Below are 10,878 nucleotides of genomic sequence, written 5' to 3'. Positions count from 1 at the left end.
ATACGGCGGGATCGGTCTCTTAGACCGTAGCCTGTTTTGGAGCGACTTGTCCCCCGAGTTCCCAATCCCCGTATGCTACCCGAACTCCCGGACTCTGACACCTGGTCGGGTTTGGTCGGTTCGGGGATCGCCTCCTGTAAACTCCGTAATAAATCAACCGTAAAGATCTAATGGACTCCTTCGCAAACAGCAGTCACGAAGACCGGTTGCCGTGTCCACCATCCCCGCCACGCCCCTGGTTACTGTTAAATCTGCGTGTTTGGCGTGGCACTCTCTCCCCCTCTTTCTCTCCCTACCACTCTGTAATGTTTGGAGAGCTCGAATCGATCGTGAGGGCAGAAGGCTCTGCACGCGCCTCCTGCTGCGATAAATAACATTTAAACTAGCCACCGTACCTTACTTATCATAAATGGATCACCTCTGCACCGCCCAGGCCCGTCCTTGCTAGTATTAGTTGCTAAGGTATACCGGCGAACAACGATCGAAGTTGTTCGGAGTTGAACGGTACTCCCTCGATGTAATACAAGGAACGGTTGGGATCGATAGAAGCCGAGCGGAGTTGCAACAGCGTCCTCGTACAAGCTCATAGATCCCCAGCCCCACACCACCACCGGCCTCTCATTGGCGCCTCATCAACGGCACGATCGTCCAGTTTGATCATAGGGCGGCCCAGGAAAATAGCTTTCCCGCTTGTTTTGGGTTGGGGAGAAAAGAAACAACCGGGCGAGAAATAATTGTACGCCTGTTTAAAGATGATTAAAGCCAGTGTGTCTAACGGCCAACGCCGGTTGTGTCGTGTGCCCATCCCAAATCCTTCGCGATGCCTTGCGAAGGGAAACATACACACTGGGCACGGGGAATTTGCTGTTAAAACCCATTCGCACAGGGTCCGGGATCTGCATGCAAACGCGCGTCCCACTTCTGCCAGTAGCCGCACGATGTTTTCATCTGCCCAGTTTTCGCACTCCACGGCTAAAAGCTGGACCTGGTCCGTTGGAACGGGGGTGTCCAATTCCCTTACGAGACACCCATCCACCGTAGGAAACCAAGCGAATCAAAGAACATTCCTCTCGAGCGGCTGCACGACTTGCAGGAGGAGATAAAAAGGCGTGTGCCTGGCCATAGGGAAAAGCTGCCTCACTTTAACCATGATTCAATGTAAGCCCACCACCTCGGCGCCCTTCCCCGCGCCCCACCTTCATCTGCATTGTTGCGCTCATAATTTTCCGGTAATTTCAAGAGAAGAAACCAATAACCGGACAAAATTAAAAGAATGGAACAACGGGATGAAAGGGCAAGAGAAGACAACGGCCAACTGGAAAACGCCACCACGACGGGTTGGAAAAAGATGCGTTCGATATTGAACGCAATTCCGTCGACGGCAAAACCACCTCGAACACTTCGAATAAAGAGCATCAGCTCCCGATAAGAAACAAAACAAAAACCCAATCATCCTCAGGCCCAGGGATGGATGGCTTCGGGAGTTGTGAACGTGCAACAAAGAAGACAGAAGCGATGCTGCGATGACCCTATCACCGACGACGTAGGAGTGCTGGCCGGAAAATCTGTTCGAGGTGGAAGCGCCTAACAAGGAAGAGACGAGGCCAATCGAATTTAGCCGTCGCGTCAAAACCGACGCTCCGATGATAATCGCGTTGCGATCGATGATGAAGATGAGTTGTAGAAAAGGCCCTTTTCTTAGGAGAAAATACCCCGTGCGACATACACACAAGCCGGACAAAGAAAGGGAAGACATGGTCATGGTGGAAGCCGACGGGGCGGGAAAACAACCTCTTTATTTTCCTATTTTCGCAGCAACAATAAATTATGATTCGGTCTCGTTAAGCCCCAGTCCTGTCTCATCCCATTATCCCGCCCTCCCGCTCGCTCCAGAGATCCGTCCCGATACGAGCGAGAGGTCTTTTCTTTTCGGACCGGATCGGAACGAAGAATGGAGCCGGCAGTAATCGCGTGCGCCTTGTTTTCCGCGCGGCCCATCGTCAGAATTGGGATCGATCGGATGCTCGGGGACGCGCTGGAAGGCGATCGCAGCCGCAGAAAAACACAGTCCACCCCCGATGGCCCCGGACGATAGCGATCGATCGATTTAGTCGAGAGCCCGTTGTCCTCCTTGGAGCAGGCCGCCGCCGAACCAGCTCGATTCCGATCGATCGATGCGGTGCGAAGCCAAAGAGCCTCCGGGGTGCATCGCATCGGGCGCGCTTGATCGAGGTCGGCGACGGTTGCTTTTCCTCGTTCGCTCGTTGTGCAGAAGCGTTTTCCCGATCCACGCCCACGGGCGATCGCAACGGGAACGGGAAGCGCTCGATCAAGCCGCTCCCCGGGTGGAAAATGGGGAAAAACGGTTAGGGGTCAGCTCAGCAGCTCGTTAGGGAGCGAAATGGGACCGAGAGCGGCGTTTTATTTCGCGTAAAGTAAAACACATAATTCATGTGCCCTTTGACGGGTGTGGGAGGGTGGGATGGGGGGTCGGTGGCAGCGGTTACAATAAAACTGACGGCCGCGGGTTCGAATGGCGACTTAAATGATACTTGCCGCAAATGTTCGTGCCCAACTGGTGCAACTTTGTCGCGCGTGCGCTGTTATAGGAAAAAAAGATGAATTTTTTACTTTTTCATACACGGGAATAAGTCTTACTTTGATCGAATAAAATGTTTACCTTCATTATCCAATCCAAGCCCATCTTATTTCGATGTTTCGGTCTTTTTCGATAAGATGGAGTTTACTTTTTAATAATATAAGTAGTTCTTTTTTCACCACAACTGAAAATCATATTTACCAACCAGTTGAAGAGAATTGTTTAAAAATGTACGGAATGGAAACCTCGATGGAAATGAACTAAATTTAGTAAGATCTACATGAACTAAAAACATATCAAACAGAAACGAATGCATCAACAGTGAAACAAGCAGTTATAAGAATGTTTCTTTTGTTGTTTAATCTAAATCTTTTGGTAATTTGAGCAATTTAGTACAGACAACAATTCTTTAACTCGTTGACTGTGTGAAAAATGTGTTTATAACGTTCATTAAACCGATGGTTTTCGAAAGCTAAGCAAAACCAAAACATACTACTATGGTTTTTATATTGCATTTTATTTTATTGAGCAAAAAGTTTTTAAAACTAATGGCAGCTGGCTCTTAAAAATCATAGTCATGGCAGTCAACGTGTTTATTAAATGAACAAAATGTAACAACGTATGAAAAACAATCGCTATACTAAAGAGTGTTATACACTCAAAAATACGGTAATTTTTAGTGGATAAAATCACAAACTTATTCAAAATACTTCAACTTCCAAAACGGATTAAATAAAACACATTATTTGCGTACACTTTCTCGATTACAAAACCTCCAGTCAAAGGTCTCTTAATCGATGTACTAAGCCGTGTTCGTCACAGCAATGCTCGTCGATCCATCAATTAAATTACCCATTAACGTAAACCGGCCCAACTTAATTCCTAAACGACACATCGGCACCCTCGGTGCCCTTTTCTCGCACGAACCTCGCCTCACCATCATCAATTAGCTACACTTTGGCATCGGCTTTGGCTTTCCCTCACGAGCGGAAACTTTGGCAAAGCAGGGAAGCGATGCTGCGAGGTGCTAATCTATGTAAATTACTTGCTCCTTGGCGCATGCCGAGGATATCACCACTTCGTTGGCTAGACCGACTGACTGAATGTGCAGTGCCACGTTAATGTATTTAACTAACCCTTGAGTTGGTTGTTTTTGAGACACTCACGTGACCGACGTGCTCCCGCCGTACATACATCCCGGAGGAATTAATGACGTGTGCAAATGTGAGCGCATCCCCGCAGCCGAATGCTGGCATTTCGATGAAGGAATAAAAAGTAGACCTAACACAAACAATCGCAATAGACGTGGCGATGGGGAGGGGCACGGAAGCAGCATCACAAACCGGGGAAACTCGTGAGGTGAGTCACGATATCACTTCTGGGGGTCTCCGTCGTTACTCCGTTACACTGCTTCCGTCCAAACCGCGACCGGGGATGGATAGATCCCTTTCGGCTGTCAAACCGCCCAGTGGAAAGCGGTGGAAAGTCGACGATCGATTTCATTATTCACCCGAGCGCCCATAAGCGTCCTGCCGAACCGCTCGCGGGTTTCCGTCATGCATGCAGCGGGACTTTCCTATGCATGAGCTTTAATTAATAAATTGTTGTGATTGGCCTTTCCGCTCCGAAGGCTGGGGCTGGCGGCCATCGGCGGGCACAGGCCAGCAACTCCAACAGCGGGATGAGCGGTGCCCATCCTCCGGGCTCCGTGAGGAAAGATGGTGAAGCGGCTGGTCATTCGATTAGCTGGTCTCGCACGCGCAGCCATCCAGGCCGTTGTCCGTGTCCGTCCGATTAGTTTTGGGCGATTGAGGATATCACGATCCCGCACCGCTGTTGAAGTTCCGCGTGCGCCACGAGATGCTACCTACCCGGGTCGGGTTTGGAGCTTCACTCAATGATTGGCCTGTTGGTATGTAGCACAACTAATTGGCCTATTGCCCGATCGGCAAAACGGTCCGGGTGCTTCATCAGCTTTCTAGCGCTACATCCGCCCAAGGATCTGGGTCCAGCTGGGCTTCTCGCCAACCATCGCAACCCGAGCTCCTCAACTTCAGGAGCCATCTCGCGGGAGAGACAGGTTAACGAGAGGTCAATCCATTGCCGATCGATTCTATGGTCGATTCTTCACGAAATAGCGTTACCGCGCATATCGTGCCAAACTTATTACTACCCCGCACACTCTCTTCCTCTGGTTTCATCTCGAGACACGACCACGGTGTCGAAGCACGGCGTCCGCAACCTTTTTGCCTATAAGCACAGCTCGTTTGTCATCGGACACTGGGCGGTGTAGCCTAATTAACACTTTAGCCTTCCGGATCCGTCCACTTCTGAGGGCTGAGAACAACCCGTGGACGGTTTGCGTCCTACTCGTAGGAACATATAAAGCGTGTGCGTTGCACGCGTCCGACACGCGGAAGTTGAAGTTGATGAGCAGTCCGAGACCGTCGATCCTTCCCCCCCTCGCCCCGTGGTTGACTTTTATTTTCGCACTTAGGCAAAACGCAAAGCCAGCGAAATACTAAGTGCACCACCCGGACCGGGACAAGGGAGTTGCTGGTGCTTTCTCGGTGGTATAAATGTACAAGTCACCGACGCCGCGTCATGTTCCGTCATTCCGTCGCGGTCGTTCGTGGTGGATAAGCACGATCCCTCTCGATCTCCCTCTCGAGAAGTTGTCCCCGGGGTGGAGCCAAACCCGGGGGCGAGGACAGCACGACGAGGAGGGGAACGAGATTTAATAGATCTAGAGCGAACGGTGCGCTCACTTCGCGAGTCCTTGAGTGGAATAGCTCCGGTAGGTGTGGTATGGGGATGTGTTGTGATCGTCGCAGATCGCCTTGCCCGTGTCTACCACCCCGTTTAGAGGTCCGTATGAACCTCCCGTTCCTACTTTAAAACCTCACGGTGTTGTGGAGTTTCCATGGACACTAAGTCACCGTGTCGTAACTGTTTCATGCTCTTCAAGCAAATGGAACAAAAAACCACACACCGGTCTTTAAATTCCCAAATGTGAGTTCTACCTAAATCTGTTAAGCTCTAAGAGTCTAGACTCTAGACTATACTTGTGACTCACACCACCGGTGGACGGCTACGGTGATTCTCCGAAAATCTCCACACGAGAAGGTCATTGCATCGCTATCACCCGAGTGGCCGAAAGCTTATGCGAAGTGGACACCACCAACACCGTCACGAGGGTACTCTGGTGCGTGAAAAGTCCAAGGCCGTAATCAGTGGATGAAGTTCGCGCGAAGCACTCCAGCCCGGAATCTACGCAGCCATTCGAGTGATCATCGTAATCGCGAGTGAACAACTCACAAATCAAACCCGCCTAGACAACAAACAGCGGACGAAGGCACACCGGAGGCTGCAGTGTAAGAAGGAATTGTAAAATGGCTACCCCTCACCCACCATACCTAAGGGACGTACGCGTGAGAGATGATTGTAAACAGTTGCGAGTAGCAAATTACCTATCTATGGATTTTATCTTTGCTACCCCTGTCGACGTCTCGTGTCTGCTTCCATGTCTGTCCTCAGCCCTCGGCTCGAGCTGAATCTTGTCGTACCTCGTGGGCGCCTCCTTACCTCCCTCACCCTCTCCCCCTCGCTCGTGTTCGATTCGCTCGTGTTTGTCTCTCGAGGGTAAAATATAGAGTAGTTCCAGCACACTGCCAGCACCCTCCGCAGCCTCGCCGTCTAATGACACACTCAGTTCTCGATGGTCAATGTTGTTCGGCGGGCATAATTCACCACAACAGCGCAGCTTGGCACGCAAGCATGTTCGCCGCACTCGAGGATGCTATTGTGGTCTCGCTGTGAAGTGCTGCACGTCTTTGGCCAGCGGGTCAATTTCGCTTGGCCCTCTCAGACCCCGCGTCAACAGGGTCGGTCCCCGCCATGGCACGTCGGAATTGGAAGCGCCACTAATCGGTGGCCTCCCGGTTGCTTCTGGGGAAGCATCCCCAGTACCGAAGGCAGCTGGACGGTAGTCACTTTGACACTTTGATTGTGAACGGAAGGCTGCCGGGTTTTGTGAGACACGTAACTAGCCTTCCCCGGGGCATCGATCGATCACACTCGATCCATCGGATCGGGGAGAAGCATCTTGGGGGAAGCGTGAAATTCAGCCCAATTCCGGCGTGACGAATTCCCGGTACACGATCGGAGTGTGACATATAAACGGGAGGGGTAGGGGGAGAGAATAGGGGTTCGCCATAACCTCACGATCACGAGATGGCTTTTCTTTCGAGTACATTGGGGCACATTTTTCACGCCATAGACCCCGCCGTATCGAAGGCCAGCTGACAGCGGCTCGGAGGGGAAGGATAGAGTCTCTCGAGTGATCTACATTGTGTCTCCGGCGATGGTCACCGCGCGGCAAGCGTGTCGGCGGCATTTCGCGGTCACGCGCACGACCACGGTGTGATTGAGAAATTATCTCGCCCCCTGCTCACGCACCCACACGCACACACACACACACACACCAGCAAACACGTCTCAATTGGCATCGATGGCTCCCCACGTAAACACGCAGTATTTCGCTCAAGATGATGTGCTCTGGTTTCTGCATCCGCAAACTGCAGCCCGCCAACGCCAACCTTACATCGCGTTGGCAGCGAACCAAACCGAAGCCGCGGGATTGTTTGTCTTACCGGTCCGGGCATTAAACGCTTCCTGGTTGCATTGGCTGTCAATCGCACCGACTCGACGCGTCTCGCGCCGCCCAAACAAGGGCAGGATGTGCGTCGCGACGGAACTCGGCGCAAGAATCACCACGCAGGGAACGCCGCAGACCGGATCGCAGAAATAGGAAATGGGGGGTCCGGTAAACTGGCTTGCTGCCAAACGGCGTTCACTCTCCCTTTCGATTGCCCGACCCGGCCCGGCCATGATGCAACGGTCTGGCGCAGTCCGATCTCACGGATGGTAGTAGCAAGGCCAAACCCGAAACTGGATTGACAGCTATCGCGCGGAGCTACCCCTCGGCGTCGAAGACACCGTGTCGGTTTCCCTCCCGAGAATGGAAAAAGTTCCTCCACCGGAGCCGGGGCCTCGGGAGTAGCGACGCTGTCGGAGCTGTCAATCATAACAGGAAGGAGGAAAAAACGGGGCCCCAACGGTGGCGCAGTGTCAGTATATCTAACCTCCTTCTCCTCCTCCGGACCACGGACATATATGCCCAGCTTTCGATTGTTTCAACCGGGGCAGTAAACATGTTACAGCGTCCGCGAGGGGTTTTCTGTAGGTTTTGCTGATCGCCAACCGAATAGGTGGACACTTTGACGCGTGAGAATTGTCGGTTAGAGGTATCCGCTGGACGTGAGATATAAAGCAATAGCTGGTCTAGCTATGGCAGACGCAACGCTACTGGAAGAGACTTGATACCGGCTTCGCTGGACATAAGCTGGTGGCGTTCGACACGCTGAGGACTGAGCAGGAAGCCGTGGATGTTGCTACTTCTTGACACGTTTATGATCCGCGATGGAATCAGCCGGCTTTACATTTACAAAACTTATGTGTTTAAGGAAGTAGACAAGCGTAAACCATACAGCATATTTTGTTGAGAAATAATATTGACAACCGTTTGAGTTAAACCCCCAGCGCACCTCATTAACCGTAAACAACATATTAAACATCACATCAAACCTCAACAACAACACCGCTGCCCTTCAAAATCTCAACTAAAGAGGGAACGCCTAGGCGACAGGTCGCCGCTTAATGGTCCCATCCCCCGGCTTTTACTACATTGTCCCTCCACGGGAGGCCTCTGCCGGGCAGTCGTCTTTTGTGGGGACTGTTCCTTCTGTATGCAGCTTCCATTTTCATTTTTGCATACGAGTTGCCGGGACGTGCGGACTCTCGGCCGACGGAACAGAAGACGCGCAGTAGCATCATCAATCATAATTCGCCGTCAACCGAACAAATGACCGAACGTTGCCGCATCTCCCCATGGGCCTGGGGCAGCATTCCTGGCACTGTTGCTCCCTCGCCCGAGTTCAGGATGACATCCGAAAGCCACAGATGTGGCTGCCCGGTGTAGCGACACGACCGGTATGCACCGGCGCAAAAGTATTACAATGTCATGAAGAAGCCAAGCCGAGTAAGTAAAGCCAGGTAGAAACACGCGACTCATCATAACCATCATCATTTCAATCGCAGTCGTAATCTGACGTAATCGTGCGCCGGGCATCACTTAGGAGCTCGGGGGGGGCTTGAATGAATTATTTTCTCGCCAACGTACACAACTTTTCCATCATCATCCTCCTCAGCCTAGCGACTACTAGTGCGCTTCGTCGGAACTTGTCCACTACCTCCTTCAGATGTCACGACTTGGCGAGCGTCATTTGCGTAATTAAATCATATCACAACTGGGTGAACGCCGAGCCAACTTTAACCTGGTGAGCTAGTGAGCTCTAACTTGGAGAACAATTTATTAATTGTACACCTAATGCCACCGATGGCCATTGTTTTGGTGACCTCGCGAGTACTAACGCGACATTGCGCAGGTGAAGATCCGCGCGAACTCGCGAGACGTGCGAAACAGCGCCCCACTTGTTGTGAAATGCGTCCGCAACACAAAGGGGCATGCAAAATTACCCTCCACTCAGGTAAGGTCCATCTTCCAACCCATCCGGCGCATTGGACCCAATCCCAGCTTGGAGCTGCTGTCATTGTCACACTAAAAGCCTCTGAACCTTCTTCGCGAGCAGAGTGTGTGTGTGAACTCCCCCCGGGTCCAATTCTGCTGCCGCCAAGTGCAAAACCGCACGCGGATCAGGTTGTGATGAGAATTGAATCAAACGGCGCTCGGTGGTTTGATGATGGGTCATCAAGCATCCCGTGCCGCTTCTCGGGCCCCACTCACGGTTTCTAGGTCAGTGTGATTACTAGGTATTAGGAAAGAATTTTCGCGCGAGTGGGGCACGCTTTTTTCTGTCCGGTCACGATAGGATGTTCCTTTTTATTTAATGCACGCCCGGTCCTCGGGGAAGGCGCGGGAACATGGGAGGTTAAACACATGCGGGTCTGCATTGGATGCAACACCCGGACCCTACCTGAACCCCGAGTAGACCCCGCACCGAAACCGTCTTCTTTGTATCCGTGCTCGAGAGAGAACCGTTTGAGATGGTAGGGCCATTCCACAAAAACCTTTTCCTAACACCATCATCATCGCGTCGTCGGCATTAGCGAGTGGCCGCTCGGGTTGTGGCGATAGGAATCGAGAATCGGTGCGTCCGCCTTTCCTCCAACGGAGCCTTTCGACCAAGCAGGAGTCGAGGCCGAGGCTGGAGATTAGAGCGTCCATCAGCGTCAGCCGGTGGAAGGGTTCGTATGCGGTCTAATAATAAGCCTTATCGTGCGGGCTGATTTGCAGTTTCATCCCCGTGAAAGTTTCCTCACCCCTCCACCCACCCTACACCTTCCGTCATTGATGATCGCGAACGATATTTGACTCCCGCAGGAGCGCGTGTCAAAGCGGGGGCCAGTGTTTTATTGGGCCGGACGAGTGCCACCGGCATGCAACATCGCACCGTCGGTGGAGGAGCCAACTACACCGTTGTCATCGCCGTCATCCTTCCCGAAAGCGGGCTATGTTGTTGGACGGCACCGAAAGGGCATCCCAGCCGATGCTATCGGTTTCCGTTTCAGGGACGAGCTGCAGGGAAGCATCGAACATCGATCGGTGATGTCCAGCGGTGTTTTGGAAGCCTCGAAGGTGTATGACGAACGGATGCCGACCTCAATAGTGGAGCAGGCGCCGATCCGCCACACTCGCTTGCTACAACACTTCATTCCGAATCCAATCTGATCCGATTGTGGTCGGCTTTCAACACTTTCACCACCGACCGACCTGAAGGCTGTCGTCGCTGTCGCTCTGTCAGTTTGCAATTACACCGCAACACATAAAACCTACACATGCTATAAAATGGACGATGTTTGCGAAAGGGCCGAACACAAGAGGAGCATCTTTCTTTGGTTGGTTTCTTTCTCCTGATTTAGACCAGATTTCATGAGCTATTTGTGACAATAAAATTGAAATTGAAAAAATGAAATTGTTTACTCGTCTTGATTTACAAAAGAAGTTCTTTAACAAACAATTTGCAGTCACTCAAGGTTTATGAAAATTATATAAAATTTGTTGGTTGTAAAAACGAATCTCAGCTCTTAGGTCTGGGTTGAATGTTACAGAAAAAATGATTTTATTGGACATTAATTGGCTAGGTTTAATCGAAATGTACAAAATTTGATTTTCAAAATTTTTGAATTACCAAGCATAC

This window comes from Anopheles ziemanni, chromosome 2 (genome assembly GCF_943734765.1).
Source record: "Anopheles ziemanni chromosome 2, idAnoZiCoDA_A2_x.2, whole genome shotgun sequence".
Lineage (NCBI taxonomy): Eukaryota > Metazoa > Arthropoda > Insecta > Diptera > Culicidae > Anopheles > Anopheles ziemanni.
Note: the sequence above shows the minus strand (reverse complement) of the source record.